At 39.4% G+C, this 19,507-nt stretch overlaps 1 protein-coding gene and 1 pseudogene across 3 annotated transcripts in view; one reads left to right on the plus strand and one right to left on the minus strand.

Moving 5' to 3' along the window:
• The window catches only part of ATP8A2 (ATPase phospholipid transporting 8A2), a 651,431-nt gene that overhangs the window by 394,793 nt on the left and 237,131 nt on the right, over positions 1-19,507 (minus strand). The window lies entirely within an intron of this gene.
• Positions 1,159-1,670, plus strand: LOC105942802 (sorting nexin-24-like; annotated as a pseudogene).

Genomic DNA, 19,507 nt, shown 5'->3' on the forward strand with positions numbered 1-19,507 from the left:
AAATATACCTTCAACTAACAAAATATTTATGCATTACTCACCCAAAATGTGCTTAATGACATGTCAATGGCTTTGGGCATATTAGAAACTGGAGCTATAAGTAGGAGCCACCGTTCATCATATAGATGTCAGCTCTCACATCCTTCCCATTGTGTTTGCCACAGGGTAGCATCTCCAGAGCAATACAAATGGATCTAACACTGCTAAGTTCCTCATAATTTTTCTTCAACCAACTGTCATTTCAGTATTAACGGTGATGTCACAAGCTAATGAGCAAGAGAGAAACATAAACCTTAAATACTCAATAAATAATAAACTCAGAAACAAAACTTGCCCAAACATCACCGAATTAGGCCCTGGAGATCCCTGAGCACTTCCAGGGAAGCCTCTTTAATCCGGACATCACAGAGCATGAACAAATGAAATCCTCTGGCCACAGCATTTGAACAAATGCTCTGGCTGGCCAAGAACTATAAGGAGTGTCTCCTGAAGTCCCCCAGCATCATTTTGGAGGCCCCTTGGAAGGGGAAAAAAAGAAACAAACAAACTTCTTTATCTCTCCAAAACAAGGTCCAAAGGCCTGCCAATAGACCTTGAACAAAACAAATAATGAATAACACACCAATAAATAAAGATACAAAGTAAAAAATATGAAATAATGTTAGTTCATGAATTCTCTGTAGCTCATATATATATATATATACATATGTGTATATATGTGTGTGTATGTATGTATATATATATGCACTCCATGCAAGCAGCCCAAGGCAGTAGCAGATTTTTCTAGAAACGGAAGAGTAGGGAAATAAATGGATCCTATGATCTATATCTTATAGGTAAGGGCAAGCTATTTTCTTATGTCAGAGAACCAATGTATCTTAATGGTATTGAACTCCAAGAAACTCACATTCCAGCATAGGAATGCAAACACCATTCATACATAGAAAGTTAAGCCTGTTTCTCTCATATTCACTGTGTGTGCTTTTACACAAAAATAGTTATTACTGCAGACTTCCTGTTAACATTCATTTAAATGATGTTATCAACTCTTACAGTAGCTATGAGAAAAGATACTGACTTGAAAAATAACCAGCACATGGTAAGATCTTAAAAAGATCCTATTATCTGCTCATTCTCCGCTGGCCTGCCAGTGCGGCCATGGAGGTCTACATCCCGTCCTTTCACTACGAGGAGAGCAACCTGGAGTGCAGATACATGGTGTTTTAAGATAGAAGTGCTAATGAATGGGAGAAAACATTTTGTGGAAAGAAGATACAGCAAATTCCATGCCTTGCACAAAAAGCTTAAGAAATGTATAAAAAACCCAGAAATGCCTTCTAAGCATGTTAGAAACTGGATCCCCAAGGTGTTAGAACAACACATATAAGGTCTGGAAACATATTTGCAGGTGTCATTTTAGAAAATGAGGAACTTTCGAAGCTGTTTCTTGATTTCCTAAATGTACAACACTTGCCCTCTCTCCCAAAGGCAGAGAGTTGCGGACCTTTTGATGAGATGAAATCTGAAGAGTCAAGCAAACTGTCCCACTAGCCAGTGATGCTGCTCCTCAGGGACCCATACCTCTTGCCTGCTCCTGCGATTTTCCCAATGTGGTTATTGAAGGAGTTCTGCATAGGATATTTAACCCTCACCTACAGCCCAGTCAGTGATGGATGTTTCCTGAAAATGCTGGCACCAAAGAAGGTATCCTGGAAACTCACAGATAACTGCGGAAAAGGACCTAACCGGCAATTAAGTGATACTGACTTATTAAGGCATATTTTTAAATTCATGGCATTTAAGCATCAATGTCCAGTGGAGTTGCACATCACCCAGGGTTCACGTCTGATGTCACCACATAAGATTAAAAGGAAATGAAGCGGATCATTTCAAATAGTGCCACATTGGAAATCTGCCTGTCCACAATCAACTGTTATTTTATTGTTGGAGGAAGTTAATGTCGCCAGTTAAAGACCAACTGAAGTTGTTGGATCAGTTAAGGGATCATTTAATACAAAGCAGAAGCAAAAACATACCTTTAAACACTAGAATCACACCTCTCCCTGTAAGAGACTTGGTCTTGAAGAGGCAAATGTGAGCTGGCAGTGCCCAACAGCACCCAAAGGACACTTGTCTGGCTTGATTCAAGTGCATCCATTGAATGAGGGGATGTTGCCATGGGATTTCCTGTTACTTCCTTACTGTTCCACTGACCTCACATTGAAATACAGAAATGTGTTTATGACATAACTCTACAAGGCATCATATGGATGTTCATAGAGTAAAAGATAAAAGCTTAGGTACCAGTTCTACGTATGTGCTGAGTTTGGGCATTTTATTGAGCACAAATTAATGGCTACCCTATTTATAGTTATTTGTTTTAATAAGCTTTTGTATGGGAGAAAATATTTAGAATCAAAACCAATAACTGAATCTTAGTTGTTTTTTTTTATTAGTGAATCACCGTGAGACAAAGTTACAGACTTACAGGTTTTTATGCTTACATTTCAGTCATACAATGATCAAGTGCCCATCCCTCCACCAATGCCCATTTTCCACCACCAATGGTCCCCGCATCCCTCCTACCACCCCCACCCTGTCCCCCTCACCCCACCTGTCTCTTTGGCAAGGCATTTCCATTTGCTTGCTCTCTTTTTTGGGGTGTTGTGGTTTGCTACAGAGGTATTAAGTAGGTATCCTGTTCGGTCTATAGTCTATTTTCAGCCTGTATCTCCCGTCCCTAGTGGGCCCACCTAGCACCCTTTGTTTGGTGATCCCTTCTCTATCAGAGCTGCTTCTTCACCTAGCATGTGAGGTCAGCTTCCAAGCTGTGGAGTGCTCCTCTGAATCTTAGTTTTGATTAGCATCTAAATTAGATTTTAAACCTGCTACAACTTTCTAAGTTCCATTTAGAATAGGTGTATTACTTGACATTGAAAATAAGAACTAATGAATCATGTGTCATGAACCAAGAACTAATGAACAGTAAAGTGTTGAAGATTTTTTTAAATGTTGTTATTAGCATTTTGAGTTAAATAAAAAGAAGGAATAAGAAGTAAAAAAATCTTATTATTATAATGATGTCAATATCAATTTGAAAAATATATAACAAATATATATGCCTATTTTCTGGGTCAAACACTTTATGTGTTAAGAAGTATATATAGCTCCCTATAGTGCAAGCTTACCACTTTCACCTGATAATATGCTAAAGGAACTTTTTCTTTAAGGTTTCCACAATTCAATTATCATCGCACATTTTTTACATATCCATATAGACTAATTCAAACACTTGCATTTTCAAATACAGTGCTCATTAACCTATTATAGTAAGTGTGAGGGCTTATACTAAGTGTTGAAGGTGCAAAAGTCCAAAAGATTACTGAAGAAGCCCTGCTCTCTGAATGATATGAACAATTTCAAGATATTTGATTTGGCTTTTTGCTTATTATTTAACTAAATCTCTTTTTTCCTACAATGTTTTCTACAATCTGACAATTTACTATCTTGAGTTCATCTGGAATATCTTTTTTAAGCTCTTTTATTTTAAGTTTATAGTATCAAATCAAAATTCTTGGCTCCAAGTTGCTAGTTCTCTACACCAGCATCATTCATGAAGAGTCTTTCTACCTCACTAAAGACTATAGCTTGCTATTAAAGTGATCTGACTTGCTAACTCCCTTCAACTGCTCTTTCGGCTTCTATTATTTTATACGAGCTTCAGAATCACACTGTATCAGGTACTAGTGGTTTAAAATGAGTACTAATAGGTGATAAATTAAACCTTCTTCTAAAACCTGTTGGTATAAACTATAGGACCAAATTTCTCACAATGTTTATTATGAGATGAATGAATTTGTATCATCACAGAATTATGCCATGAAGATGCCATGTGTTTTACTTTAAAGAAAAAAATCTCTAAACTGATGAGGCAAACATAATATCAATGAAAACAACATAAAAAGTCTCCCATTCCACTTAAATTTAGAAAGTAAGGAACGGGCTATGGACATAGCACAAAAGTTACAGCCAACGTAGTATCACTGGATATAGCTCAGAGGTCTGAGCTCTACCAGGCATTACCTTAGTGAACCTGAGCACTACTTGGAGTGAGCAAAGTGGTCCTTGCCACCACTGTACCCAACTGGCACTTCAGCATCCTCAGTACCTGGCAATGAACCATTCAACCTGGTTAGCAGAGAACAACAGAGATTGGTCCCCAGATTCACTGAAGGGACCTGGGAGGATACCCCCACCAATAAAATGAAAGAAGGGGGTACACTGTAGTGGGATTTTATAACTCTACGTTTAGAAGTGGCCTTAAAGGATCTGACAGGAAAAAAGATCATGAGTTCCTTCCTGCCTGCATTCTGTTACAAAACAACTGGCTTCAACTTGTTCTAGTTCATTAAAAATAAAAGGGTAAAAAAGAACGGCTAATAGCGAATTCAGGAGGGTAGCTTGGCTCAGTAATTTAATTTGAAATGTAATAACATGCTTATTAAAAATGGAAGGTCACTCTTCCAAAAATTTCCCTAAAGGCACAGCTGCCAAATTGACTTCTGATCTAGTCTTTACAACGTTATTAATTCAATGACATAATAAAGTTGGCAAGGAAATGGCTTCATGTTTGCCTCACAAAAGGAGATAGACAGCAGTGCCCCAGAGAACACCTTGCATCTTCCCCCAAAAAAGTGACTTAAAAAATGAAAGTCAGCTTATGGTTTTTTCTTTGGAAACTGTTCTAATAAAGGATGTAAAATGCTTTCCTTGTGCTTTAGGGAAAAGCTTTCCAAACTGGAGTCTGCACTTCAACTCTCTCTACTTTGCTCTAAATTCAGCCATTGGCAGCAAAATATTCTACAGCCAGTCTCATTGAGGATCTCTCCCAGGGCAAGGCTCTAGGATGTGGTCAGTCTGGACCAACGGCAGAGAATCCTTGACTGTTCCCCACAGCTCTGAGAGGTGACTGCCGAAAGGCACCTGGCATGGAAATCAGCCTCCAAAACATGATTTGGCAGAAAACTCTAATTAAATGAAACTTGACCACAAAATGCTTGCTGATGTTAACTTGTCTAAAGTTCCAGACTTACTGCAGGTTGAAACCTGCTCTGATCATAATCAGTATCATCTATTGCTTTTTGAAAGAACTTTCTGTAACTAGGTTTCAAAGGGTCATCTGCAATCAAATCACACAGCATCTGCAAGCGTGCTCACAGAGGCTTTCCCATACATTGAAGGGGAACACAAGTACAATCTTTAAAGCAAGATGATGTGTGGAATGGCTTCTACTGAAATGATCTGGGGGGTCAGAGTGATAAGACAGCCAGTCAGTAGGGCACTTGCCTTGCCTGCAGCCAACCTGAGTTCATCCCCAGTATCTTGTATGGTCCCCTGATCTCTACCAGGAGTAATTCCTGAGAGCAGACCCAGAAGTTACCCCTGAACATCATTAGGTGTGACTCCCCATAAAAAAACCCAGTGGACAAAAGATTTTTACTTTAGTCTTCCTTAGTAATCTTTCCTCTTAAGGCAGATATATCCTCTGCCTTCAATGGCTATCAAGCCCCCTTCCCCCTAAAATGTAAAGAACTAGCTAATAATATCATCCTAATGATGGCATACATATTCACACCCTTTACCCACAGGTTCCTGAGAAATGGGCTGCAATAGAACCATATTGGGTTATAGGCCCATGACACCATGAAGCCAACATGCTAGAAGGTGCTGCTGTGGGCCTTCAGGAAAAGTGCAGTACAACCTTGTTAGAAATGTGACTTCTATTAAACTTAACAATTCTTACCAATTTTTAAGTAACAATATAGAGACATCTTCAAGAAAAACCAAGCATTGGTTGAGGTGATCAACTCTTCCTCACTGTGAAGACATGCACACCAATACCAGTCCATCAAGTGCCAAGCCATCCAATACATTCAAATGTCTCTATTATGCACAGAATTTCCCTGAATTTAAGATTCTAAGGCATGAAATGGAACTTCTTTAGAAGATAACACTGTTGACTGAATGTGAAAGAGAATCAAGTGTAGTTTTCCTTTAAAAATTTTATTGAGGGGCTGGAGCAATAGTATAGTGGGTTGGGCACTTGCCTTACATGCATCAGACCTGGGTTCAATCCCTGGCAACCCATATGGTCCCCTTAGCACTGCCAGGACTAATTCTTGAGTGCAGAGCCAGGAATAAGCCCTCACCATCGCCAGGTATGGCTCCCCACCATATTTTTTAAAAATTTATTGAATACATTGTATATATAACTATAACTAATAAGTATATATAACTATATAACTATAACTAATAAGTATATATGTATATACATTATATTATGATCATCACCAAAATTCCAGTTTCTACCCTTCACCAAACAACTGACCCCCTCTTTATCTGTTTTACTATCAACCAGTGTTATTTCCTCTGGTATTTGCCATTCTGTTGTCAAAGAACCTAACAATTAGATTGGAAGCAATGCTTCTTGTGTCCAATTAATAAAACCTAAAAGGTTTTAGGTTTTTGCCTTTTACCTTTAAAAGATAAAACTATATCACAAAGTAACAATCTTGCACTTAGAGGGCAGGTTTTTCTTGCAGAAAATTGTTACTTCTAAAGAGAAAATGTTAACTAATTATGTATTAACTCACAAGAAGGCATACTCCGGAAGAATGGAAACCATACACTATAGAGCAATTTTAACTAGACCAATAAGTATCATTTTACTCAAAGAGTTGAGTCAAATCACCTGCTATCTTCAATATCTGTGTCCTTCATCTATAGTGATTGTTTTTTTTCTCAATACAGAGGGCACAGGACGGTGACCTTAAACCTACATATAAGTGAAGTGCTGATTTATTTGGATCATACAGTAGTCTTAAAATATCAGTTTCCAACATGTCAAAATTACTTCAGTATAAACATCCAGATTTGTCTTCTCTTGAAAAAGTGAGAGGCTCTACTGGCCAAGCAAGTGAAAACAGAGATAAATGAATGGGACTATCTCAAACTAAGAAGCTTCTGCACCTCAAGAGAAACAGTGACCAAAGTACAAAGACAATCTACAGAATGGGAAAGGATATTTATGCAGTACCCATCCGATAAAGGGTTGATAACATGGATATACAATGCACTGGTTGAACTCCACAAGAAGAAAACTGCCAACCCGATCAAAAAATGGGGTGATGAAATGAACAGAAGCTTTCCTAAAGAAGAAATCCGAATGGCTCAGAGGCACATGAGAAAATGTTCTACATCACTAATCATCAGGGAGATGCAGATCAAAACAACCATGAGATATCATCTCACACCACAGAGACTGGCCCACATCCCAAAAAACAAAAGCAACCAGTGTTGGCGTGGATGCGGGGAGAAAGGGACTCTTCTTCACTGCTGGTGGGAATGCTGACTGGTTTAGCCCTTTTGGAAAACAATATGGACGATTCTCAAAAAATTAGAAATTGAGCTTCCATTTGACCCAGCAATACCACTCCTGGGAATATATCCCGGAGAGGCAAAACGGTATAGTAGAGATGGCATATGTATTTCTATGTTCATTGCAGCACTGTTTACAATAGCCAGAATCTGGAAAAAACCAGAGTGCCCCAAAACAGATGACTGGTTAAAGAAACTCTGGTACATCTACACAATGGAATACTATGTAGCTGTCAGAAAACATGAAGTCATGAAATTTGCATATAAATGGATCAACATGGAAAGTATCATGTTGAGTGAAATGAGTCAGAAAGAAAGAGACAGACATAGAAAGATTGCACTCATATGTGGAATATAATGTAACTGAGAAGTACAAGTTGGCAACGATGCAACTTCTGGCAGATATCTCTCTGGACTTAGTTACTAAAATACTAAAATACAGAAACTCAAAACTGAGAGGCCGCTAAGTGTGGTCACTCGACCTCATACCTCTTCATCCTCAGCAATGGAAAACAAATTACCTAATGCTTCCTTTTCAGCAGGTCTGACTTTAGGGGAGAGACTCTCCAAACAATAACAGTGAGTTTTGTTGAAATATTGTATGCAATCAAAGTGAAAGTAAAGTGAAATTTATTAGTTACACATGCGGGGGGGGGGCTTAGGGTGGGGGGGCTAGGGGCGTGGGGGGGTTAGGGGTGTGAGGGGGCAGGGTGGAGCTATACTGGGATTCTTGGTGGTGGAATATGAGCACTGGTGAAGGGATGGTATTCGAGCATTGTATAACTGAGATTTAAACCTGAAAACTTTGTAACTTTCCACATGGTGACTCAATAAAAAATTAAAAAAAAGAAAAAGAAAAAGTGAGAGGCTCTGAGACAGAATTGGCAGAACTCCCTGTGTGAAGAAAAAAGCTGGAATTGAATAGCGGTCTACCACTTTGGACCAGCAAACAGCGATGGTGACTGCCCCGCTTTCCTGCCAAGGTCAACAACATAGGCACCTGGGTGGTAAGTCCACCTTTACACAAAGGGACACTGGGATAGAGCTGTTTTCCAGAATAAGAAGAAAGAAATTCTCTAGTGTATTCTCATCCACAACCAGTTTTGTTGGATATTTTTGAGGGAAGCAGTAACTTGTTTAAGTGTGCTACCTCACGCGTCGCCTTCAGAGCCTCTGAGGGAGAAAGCAAACATCACCCTCTCCACACCTTCCTTCCCTCCCAAAGCCCATTCATTCAGTTCTCTCTTCTTCACCAGCACCCGCGTGACACCTGAATCATGCCAACGACATCCCCTCACTCTAACATTTAATCATAATTCTCAATCTCAGGGCTGGAGCTATAGCACAGTGGGTAGGGTGTTTGCCTTGCACGCGGCCGACCCGGGTTCAATTCCCAGCATCCCATATGGTCCCCTGAGCACCGCCAGGAGTAATTCCTGAGTGCAGAGCCAGGAATAACCCCTGTGCATCACCAGGTGTGACCCAAAAAGCAAAAATAAAATAAAAATAAAAAAAAATTTCAATCTTGAATGAGGTTATGCACCTTTGGGCAAGTTTCCCTCTGTCTGAAAAACTGCAACAGATTTCTCCTGACTTCTTCTCTCCTATTCCACCACCATCTCTACATTGACAAAGTGACATTGCTAAAATACCAATATGCTGATTGTGTATGGTGTGCCTTGCATTAGACGCTAGGGAGACAAACAAAAGTCCAAATCTCCCCATTCCTGAAGGAATTTGTGATCCACAAGAAAGAGCGATGAAGATGAGTGATTGCACTAACATAAGCATAAGAAGATGCGCTGCTAGCAAGGATTCAGAGGAGACCACCAAGTAATGAGTCCCAGTGTAAAGTGATGGCCAGCCTGAAACCTGTCTTTGGGGATTAGCAGCAATGACAGTAGAGGGAGTGACAGAGAACAGTGCATACAGAAGGAATGGAAGCACCATTAGGAAAACAGTTCAGAAACCAAAATAACTTTCACAGAGCCAAAGTACAGTGTGTGCTCAAAAAGTATACTTGAGAGAGAATCAATGACCTATACACCAAAATAAAGTCAGTTAAAATATCGAGGAAAAATCATGCTTTTACAAATTAAACTATGTAGCAATAAAAAACCACACAAAGAAGGAAAAACCTTAATAAGAAAGGAGACATGCCAAATGTCATAAGGTAAAAGATTTGGATTTGAAGGCACCTTAAGAAGAAAAACACAAGCAGAATCTCCTGCCCACAAGCCAGACTGTCTTCACCTGGGCCACCTGGGGGGTGGGGAGGAAGTGCTGAGTTTCCCTCACTGATCCAAGAAGAGCCCCAACAGCCAAAATCCTCCAGAACCCAGCGACAGCCATGATCAAGGCCACTCTCCACATGTTTGGATGAGCCTCACCCATGAAGGAACTGACAGAGGAACCCAGGCATGCTAGACCCATGGCTGAGATCTCCATGCCTGCTCAGATTGGGACTGGGCCTCCTCCCCCAAGTTCCCTAGTTTTCCAGTAGCTTGGCAGTCACACCCACAAACTGCTCCTGGCACCATGTAATCTCATCAACAGCCAAAATCTAAAGACTATAAAACAAAGCTCCTGGAAGAGAGCGAAGCAGTTTTTCCTGGAGCACGTGGCTGCGAGCCCACTGATGTACCTAAAGCAGCACACGTGTCTTTGGTTTTAACATACTTGCTTGCATTCTCTTATATATGGGCTTAATGGGCCCCAGAATGAAATCAACAACCTTTCCACACTTCCCTCTTATTGTGGTGGGGAGATGCTTGCTGGTTGGGTGGGTGTTTGAATATGATCTATAATAAACTATTGTGAACTACTTTATGAAAATAAAATGTATAAAAATTGAAAAAAAAACAAAAGGAAAAACACAGCATGTACTTTGAGCAAAAGATGAGATACGTTCTTAAAAATCAGAATAAGAATGAGGGAAGATCAAACCTTAAGCACAGTCAAATATGTTCTGCAAGGCTCATCACTTAGCTGATGAGTCTGGGATGATACTTGACGGTGAGGAGAACTCATAATATTAGTTGTGGGTCAATTTTAGTGTCAGACGGTGAGATGAAAATGGGACAGTGAGACAAGGTCCAAAAGTTGGGGACATGTCTAAGTCCTCCTGAATAAAATGGAGTGAAGCCTGGGAAAATCCTGGAAAAAATAGATGACTGAGATCAACAAGATCCCTCCTACAGAGCATGCACAGACAGGCCCAGGTTGAATCCTCAGCAACCCCATCTTACTAACCACTCATTAGAATGTAATTAGCATTGTGGTTTTGTCCCCATTTTATAAGCTTTTCTCTGTATACCTAGTAATTGCAGGGGTGTAAGTGATTTGGTTATCCAATCTGCACTGTCAATTATCCACCTAAGTCACACCGAAGATCCCATCTCAAAGACAAGTCTATCTTGCAAGAGCAAAATAGGGTTCCTATTTCAGCCCCTCTACACACACACAACATGAAGAGAAGTCCTAGGGCATTAGAGTTATGATTACCAGTGCCCAAAAAACAAGGCTGGGAAACCCCAACAAAGCAACAGGAACAAAGGGAAGGAAGAAATACATAAAAGTATGGAGGAATCAGTCGGGATGGGAGATGTGTGCCGAAAGTAGATAATGGACCAAACATGATGACCTCTCAGTGTCTGTTGCAAGCCATAATGCCCAAAAGTAGGGAGAGAGTATGGGGAATATTGTCTGCCATGGAGGCAGGGGGAGGGTAGGAAAGGGAAGGTATACTGGAGATATATATATGGTGGTGGGGAATGTGCACTGGTGGAGGGATGGGTGTTTGATAATTGTGTGACTGTGACCCAAATATAAAAGCTTGTAACTATCTCACGGTGATTCAATAATTTTTTTTTTAAAGTATGAAGGAGGTGGTAGGGAGGGGGCATTAGAGGGAACCTGGGGATACTTGTGGAGGGAAGGGGACATTGGTGGTGGGACTGGTGTTGGAACATTGTATGCCTGAAACAACTCTATTATAAACAACTTTGTGTAATCACGGTGCCCCAATAAACTTTTTTTAAAAAGGAAATACATAAAAGTTAGACTGGTGTTCTTTTGGGAGGGGCACTGGTTTGGAGGTCACATCTGGTGATGCTGAGGGTTTACTCCTGGCTCTGCATTCAGGATATACTCCTTGTAGTGCTCAGGGGACCATATAGGATCCCTGGGATTGAACCCAGGTTGACAGTGTGCAAAGGTAAGTGCCATACCCACAGTATTATAGTTCCTGCCAAAGCCTTTAAAGAGAAATTATAGAATTTTATTTGAAAGACATTAAAAATCAGATTATGGTGAGTATGCTTTAATATTCACAAAGAAGTTATCTCTTCAGATAATGACTTATAGATTAAATGTCTTTTTAAAAGAAATGATACAGGGAAACTATGAGCCACACCTGGCTGTATTTAGGGCTTACTCCTGGCTTTGTGTTCATGTTTGGTCCATTATCTACTTTCGGCACACATATCCCATCCCGACTGATTCCTCCATACTTTTATGTATTTCTTCCTTCCCTTTGTGTCCTCCTGGAGGTGATCAGGGGACCATATTCAGTGCAGAGGATTGAACTGGAGTGGCCACAGGCAAGGCAAGGGCCTTATTCCCTATTCTATCTATCTGGTCCTCTCAGCAGTAATTAGAAGAAAAAGACTAGTTTATCTTGCAAGAGCAATATAGGGTTCCTACTTCAGAGAACCTCAATATTTAAAAGAGAGTATAAAGAGAGTGAGATTATTTGCAAATGGGAGAAAGAGAAAACAAACCAAGAAAAAGGAATACGAAAAGTTGGAACCATGTTCACACATCTGACTGATAAAAGAGATGGCACTGATGATCACTGGTGAAAGAATGGATAAATGGATAAATTCAATAAATGGAATTTCAACAAAAATTTATGCCCATAGGGAAAAAATAAAATTAGACCACTACTTCACATTCTGTTTTAAAAGGGGGGAATTTAAATCTTCAGTATGAAAGACAAAACCACCAAAAAATATCTATAGAACTATATGGAAAACCACCTTTATGATTTCAAGGGAAGGGTTTCAAAAAGAAAACAATTGACTAAACGACCAAAACTACAAACTTCTCTACATAACAAAATAAAAAACAAAACACCAGGGAAATTAAAATATGAAAAAAGTTATCTGCCACACATCTAAATAAGTAAAATCAACAAAAATAGTGTACATTAAAAATAATCAAAAATATTTCCTACATATCATAAAAAAACAACAAAGGACATACTAAGTAGCACTTCAAAAGGGAGGAAGCCAAATGTAGACTGGCAAAACATTTTGAAATCTTATATCTCCTAATAGCCAGAGAGGTTATTGGGTAACAGAAGCATATATTAAAGTTACACTAACATATGACTTGTTACCATTTCTCTGAAAAGCAGCTGGCATCATTGCATGAAGCTAAATTATCTCAAACATAATTTCCTGGCAATTCCACTTAATAGAGTGTGTACTGATACTACATTTTTTGAAAATTTTAAAAATATTTTGGAAAATAAGAACACTTTCATAAATGTAAGACAGAGTAGACCTAGAAGTAAGAATGGACAAATTTTAAATGTGATTTGGTGGTTTTAATGCCAAGCACACCACAGGACTCTAACAAATTTCAAACACATACATAAAAACACTAGCACTGTCTATGAGAGTGGACAGTCATTAATTCCCTCTGCATAAGAACTCTAAACTTGACAAAGCACAATTTAATTGGAAAACTCATATTCCTGGATTTCTACTTTATACCAGGCAAGGGTCTCCACAAAGACACCAAAATTTCATTTTATTTTATTTTATTTGCTTTTTGGGTCACACCCAGCAATGCACAGGGGTCACTTGGGTCACTCCTGGCTCTGCACTCAGGAATTACCCCAGTGCTCTCAGGGGACCATATGGTATGCTGGGAATCGAACCCGGTTCGGCCGTGTGCAAGGCAAATGCCCTACCCGCTGTGCTATCACTCCAGCCCCACCAAAATTTTTTTTAATTAAATTTAATTTCATTTAAAATAAAAGCCCTGCTCTCAGAGAATTTTTTGACATTAAATTTTTCAAAAGACAATAGCTTTTGGAATTTCAAGAAATCCTTTGCCTATCATCAGAATTCACTATCCAAATCCTGTGGATCCCTCCTCCTACATCTAATTGCCAATTCCCACATCCTTGGCCAAGGATCAGTTCAAGATCCTGGCCCTGCCCTTGTCAGACCTTTATCATCTGTCCTCCAGGCATGCAGCTCTGGACAGAAATGGTGCTGAATCCCCACTGGCAACAGTTCTCTTAAGAATCACCACCTCTTGCATTTCTGGCTCCACATTAAGCTGTGAGTCCCTGGAGGACAGGAGGACAGCCACTTCCTTTTAAGTCTCTCCAAAGCAGAGAGCCTCGGTATAATTACAGAAATTCTGTTTTTGATAGAGGATGTGAACACACTGAAATTTTTACACAAAGGAAAGACTGAAAATTGGAGTGAAGCCTATAATGCTCCCTACAGCCTGGTCTTCGCCAAGCTTTCCAGCTACTCTTAAGCCTCCAGCAGACAGTATTCCCTGAACCGCTGAACAATAATCATTTTGTGGATTATTACAAAAATTCCAGGCTCAGCTAAGTCTGGAAAACCACGGATTAAAGCAATTGAAGTAGATTTCTTGGCGGGGGGTAATACTAGACACATATTTAGTGCTGTGATTTAAGCATCTGCGAGTGGGGAATTTGAGATGCTGCAATCTTCAATTCATTTAGCCACAATTACTATTTCCCATGGAACACCTATGTGATGTCTGCACAACAGACATTTAGAAGAACAGTCCCCGAAGTACAGCAATTTCCGTTAAGGAATTCCGTCTCATGCTTTATTCCCCTCTGCCCTCCCAGCTTTCTCAGCAACTTATTCCTGTAAGGTTTAGCCTTATGATCTGGTCTTACATTCCCCTTCCCTTCCACAGTGCTGTATCCCTGTTTATAAAGTTTCTCTTTAACTTTTGAAATGTTTTGTCACACTCATTTCCCTTGAATTGAACTCAGCGAACTCATGCAAATGGGTTTTGGTCCCCAGAACATGATAAAAACACAGACAAGTCTATTCCAAGTACTGCCTCTTTACTTTTTAAAATTAGAAGGAACACTGCTCAGAGCAACTTCAGTAGACATTTTGCAGCTTCTCTTAAAATAGATGCTTGCTAACGAACTGGTGATGTTTCTTATGGTTTCTTAGCCAACTGCAAGCCATTGGAGGGCCAACCTTAATATTCATCAGGTTACCTTCAAAGTCCTAACTCCTGAGAAGTCAAGGTATGGGCAGACACTAAAAAGCTGAAGTTCAAATTCTAAACAAATCTAAAGAGATTTAAATGAAACAAATGGAAGAAATGCTTGGTGCAGGTATTGCAAATGTCTTCGAAGGAAAACACAAAACACAGTGTGAGGTATAGGCAAAAGCAAACAGGAGATCTGTCAGTATCTTGTCAGTGCCATTCTATGTATAGAGTAGGAAAATTTCAAAGAAAAACTCAAATCAAACTTTACAAGAGCGTTTTAAGAGATTACTTAAATATCATTTGTCTCGAGACAAATGATTTTGCATTAAATTTGGAAGTATCTATTGTTTAGTTTGAGATTGAGTTTACTTGTTATCACTTAACTTCTGAATGATGTCTTTATGGGAATAATAAACGTGCACACACACACAGAAGCATACATATACTATTATAGCCATTCATGCAGCTGGAGCATAGAGTAGACAGTTTAAAGGACCTGTATTTGGAGTTACTATGTACTTTTATGGAATTATTAATATTCATGGGTCCAATTTAGCCAGTGCTGACTCCATCAGCAGCACCATTCCCTGTTGTTGCAACAGTCCCTTGAGATAACCCAAAGGCATTTTTCTGACAATTCATTCTGAATTGCTGTCTCCAGAAACAACTGTGACTCCAATAGACACAGCTCAGCTCTCTGTCAAACCTGACTGAGAAGCTTCTAGCCAATTTTGAGAGACAGCATTAAACTTTATTTCCCTCTGCCATCTTTAAGATTCATCCATCAACAACACAGGAAAGGTACTAATATTTCACTCTGGTCTTGATTTAACCCATGTTACTTCACAACCAGACTACCTCACACCTAACCATTTTGGGTACAGAACTTTCCCAACACATACACACACACACACACACACACACACACACACACACACACACACACACGGAGCTACCTCATCATAGTCACTGTCCTCATGGGAGCTGTTGTTTATTGTTGTTGTTGAAATGGCAGAGTAAGAAATCCATTTGATGCCCAGGTATAAGATATCTAAAATTATGAAGGAGCAAGCTTTTCACACACACACTCAAGGTAATTATCTCTTGGGATTTATTTGGGGAGGGGGATGTGAGTGGGTGCGGGAAGAAAGACAAGACTGGAATTCAAATAAGTGATGGTGAAGTTAATGATGTATATTAAACTCTTATGCTCTTATATTCTTAGAAATAATACAATTAATTTGTTTAAAAACATACATGCCCATGAGTGGTGAGTGTGGAATATATAATGAATACTCATGGAAGGAAGACATTTCTTTACTGGACATTCCTGAAAAGAGACTAATTACTATGTGGTATACATGCTTGGAGAATCAAACCCTTGACTACAATTGGAAAACGGAGAACACTTGATCAGACTGTGTAGCTCTCAGAAGGTTATTATAAAGGAAATAACCAAGCTCAAGAGACATCCAATTTCATTTTTCTTTGCCAATGGAAGTAATCTGAGGCCCAAAGACACAAATTAGCAGGATATTCTTTTTCAGTACATTGGGAATCAGTGAAATGGTTCTTTGATAATAAATACAGTCCTGTGACACCTTTTGGGGGGGTCTAATTACAAATAGGTTTGTCACTTGGACATAAAAGCATGTCCCAAAGAGACCCCATGACTTTGAAATTGCCCTCTAGAGCTTCTTACTAAAGCTAAAACACTTGGAGAAGTAAGCAGATGCCAGAGTAGCTTCTCATCCCAGTCATTCCTGCCTAACATCCCAGGCTTCTAACTGTCCTCTGGGAGCTACCCCAGTGCCATGTGGTTCATGGCCTGCCAGAGTCAATCCAGGTTCAAGGTGGCACGAGGAGAAAAGAGGAACTTCAGAGCAAAAACCAGGTTAAGTTTTAAATAACACAGTAGTATGAGGTTTAGATCTCACCACTCCTCTGCCTGGAGAGGTTTCACTTTCATTTATGACTCAAGCTAATCATATACAATTACTGCATGATTTACTGGTGGGAACCTACATTACAGTAATAGAAATATTCCATCTAACTGGCAGTGCAGGAACCACTAAGAAATAGCCTGGGAACCTGCCATGCTAGGGAGCAATGGTTTGTTCTCAGGAGGTTCCAGCAGGTTAGAAGGGAGGGGAAAGACATTTCTCAGAGCAAAAGTTCAGAGCAGCTTTTGCGAAAATCAGGTTTCAGGACCACAGATGCAGAATCTAAAAGGCATCTCACATTGGCTCCATTTCATGTCCAAATTTTCTTCAGCCCCACCTGTTAAACTAAGTGTAGAAGGAATCTCTTAGCAGAGCCAGTTTTCTGTCTGTTCTTACCTTTCACAGATCCATTTATGAGTCCTTATAAACAAGTGAGTCACCTTTTTTCCATCTGTAACATAAACTTCTCGATCTCAATTGCCTCCACCTTTTAAGCAGTCATTACAAAGTCAATCCATGTACACTTTTGATCAGTCAAGATCACTATAATATCAACATATAACATATGTCAAGCTTAAAGAAACAGAGGTATATTACCTATGTGGATGACAGTAGTACTTAAAAAATACTCCTTAAAAATACATATAATAGGGGCTGGAGCAATAGCATAGCGAGTAGGGCGTTTGCCTTGCATGCGGCCGACCCAAGTTCGATTCCCAGCATCCCATATGGTCCCCTGAACACCGCTAGGGTAATTCCTGAGTGCAGAGCCAGGAGTGACCCCTGTGCATCGCTGGGTGTGACCCAAAAAGAAAAAAAATACCATAATAATGTTCCATGAGTCACTACATGGCAGGTGAGCATGAGAAAGAATAATACAGGTATAACATTTCTACTCAAAAGCTTACAAGCAGTGTAGTTGTGGACAAAAAGTTTGTTTTCACCTACAAGCAGCAAGAAATTTCCTTTGGAGTCAATGTAATCAACCACCAGTCAACACTTGAAAAAAAACAATGTTGCATAAATATAAAGTCTAGATACCTGCAAGACCTTGAGCTTCTTCTCAAACCAAGATTTATACAAAGTAAACAAAATTACATTAAATTTATTCTGAACCACTAGGCATAACCATCTACAATCTCTCGAAAGAACACTGTAAAATATATACTACATGTATTGTTAAGCACATGTGCCTCATTACAATAAAAAAATGAGATTTAAAATACAGTACTTAGCGACACTAGTTACATGAAACTAAATGTTGTAATTTTCAACAAAACAAGCGAACAAGAATCTTCAGTGCAGAATGTGCAATTTAACAGCTCAGTCACATTCTCGAGACTATCCTGTGCAAAAATCAATGTGTATGGTTTTCTCTCATTTCTCTTATTTAACAATGACCTGAAGGACATTATTTATTTATTTATTTGCTGGGTCAGAAAATGAAAAGCAATTACACTGTAAAGTCTTAAAATCAACAGTCAACAACCCCAGATGCAAATACTGTAATTAAGCTATGACAATAGAGGCACCCTGGCATATCACAGGTGAAGCCACTGGCCTCTGACACAGCTTTTGAATCAGAATAAATCCCAAGAAAACACTCCAAGTCAGTTCTGGAAGCAGTCACTGCTCTAGTAAGTTAAAATGAAGGATGATAAATGGGACGCCGAGACACTTCTTTCCCAATGATGATGCAACAGCCTTTGGTATGTCCAGCGTATTAGTAGAGAATAAACATCCTGTTCATTAGCCAATCAAATTGTTCAAGCTATCAGTCAGCACTCCATTTATCTGATTATCCTGAAAGTGTATGTGTTAAGAAGCATATTTTACATGTATCAACATAAGGACTGTCTCAAGATTTCCTGTAGAACCATTCCCTCAAGGAGTATTTGGAAGAGCTTTCTATCATGTGTACATAAGCACTGGCAAGTTGCACTCAGCAAACCACAGCTCCAGCGCTGAAAATGGTTAGCCCGAAGCCAAGCTTCATTGAGGAAAGGATGAACACTGATGCATAAGAAATGAGGATTAAGGCTAGGGCAGAGTGGTAGGGAAAATTGACACTGCGAAATAAATGTCACAGCAAATAAATGTTGTCATATCAAAAGAGGAAAGAGCTTAGTCTCTATTGATTCGTCATCTCCGTGGAGATCAACTCTGCCACTTTTTTTGGACACAGGGGAGTACCTGGATGGGTTTGCTTGCCAACGGGTCTGTATTAGTTATACAGTTTTCTCTGAACACATTATTCTCCATTAATTGCAAGCCAAACTAGAAACACTTCAAGGTCACAAAATTAAATCTCTGAATCGATCTAACTTTGGGTTTATGTGACCATATGGTCTCAATTCACTTAGAAATAAAACATTAGAAGCAAATCCAAAAAGAAAAAAAGAAAAAAAAAACTACTAGGCTTGATTTCCCCTCCCAGTTCTTTGCTCAGGGAATAAAAAAAAAAAAAAAAGAAAAGAAAAGAAAAGTATCTTTAACAGCAAAAAGATGGTGTGTGTGCTTAAGACAGACTAATACTTTTACAAAAGTCATTTATTTTGCCCTAAAATTAAATGGGGGTGCTATAGGAAATGCTAAATTATATTCTCCTTCCCCCAACATCTTAAATTCTCTAATATCAAACTTTAAAAAAAAAAAAAAAGACTGGAGCTGGAGCGATAGCACAGTGGGTAGGGCATTTGCCTTGCATGCGGCCAGCCCCGGTTCGATTCCCAGCATCCCATATGGTCCCCCGAGCACCGCCAGGAGTAAGTCCTGAGTGCCTGTGCATCGCTGGATGTGACCCCAAAAAGCCAAAAAAAAAAAAAGATAACATATCT

The sequence above is a fragment of the Sorex araneus genome, chromosome 1 (genome assembly GCF_027595985.1).
Source record: "Sorex araneus isolate mSorAra2 chromosome 1, mSorAra2.pri, whole genome shotgun sequence".
NCBI lineage: Eukaryota > Metazoa > Chordata > Mammalia > Eulipotyphla > Soricidae > Sorex > Sorex araneus.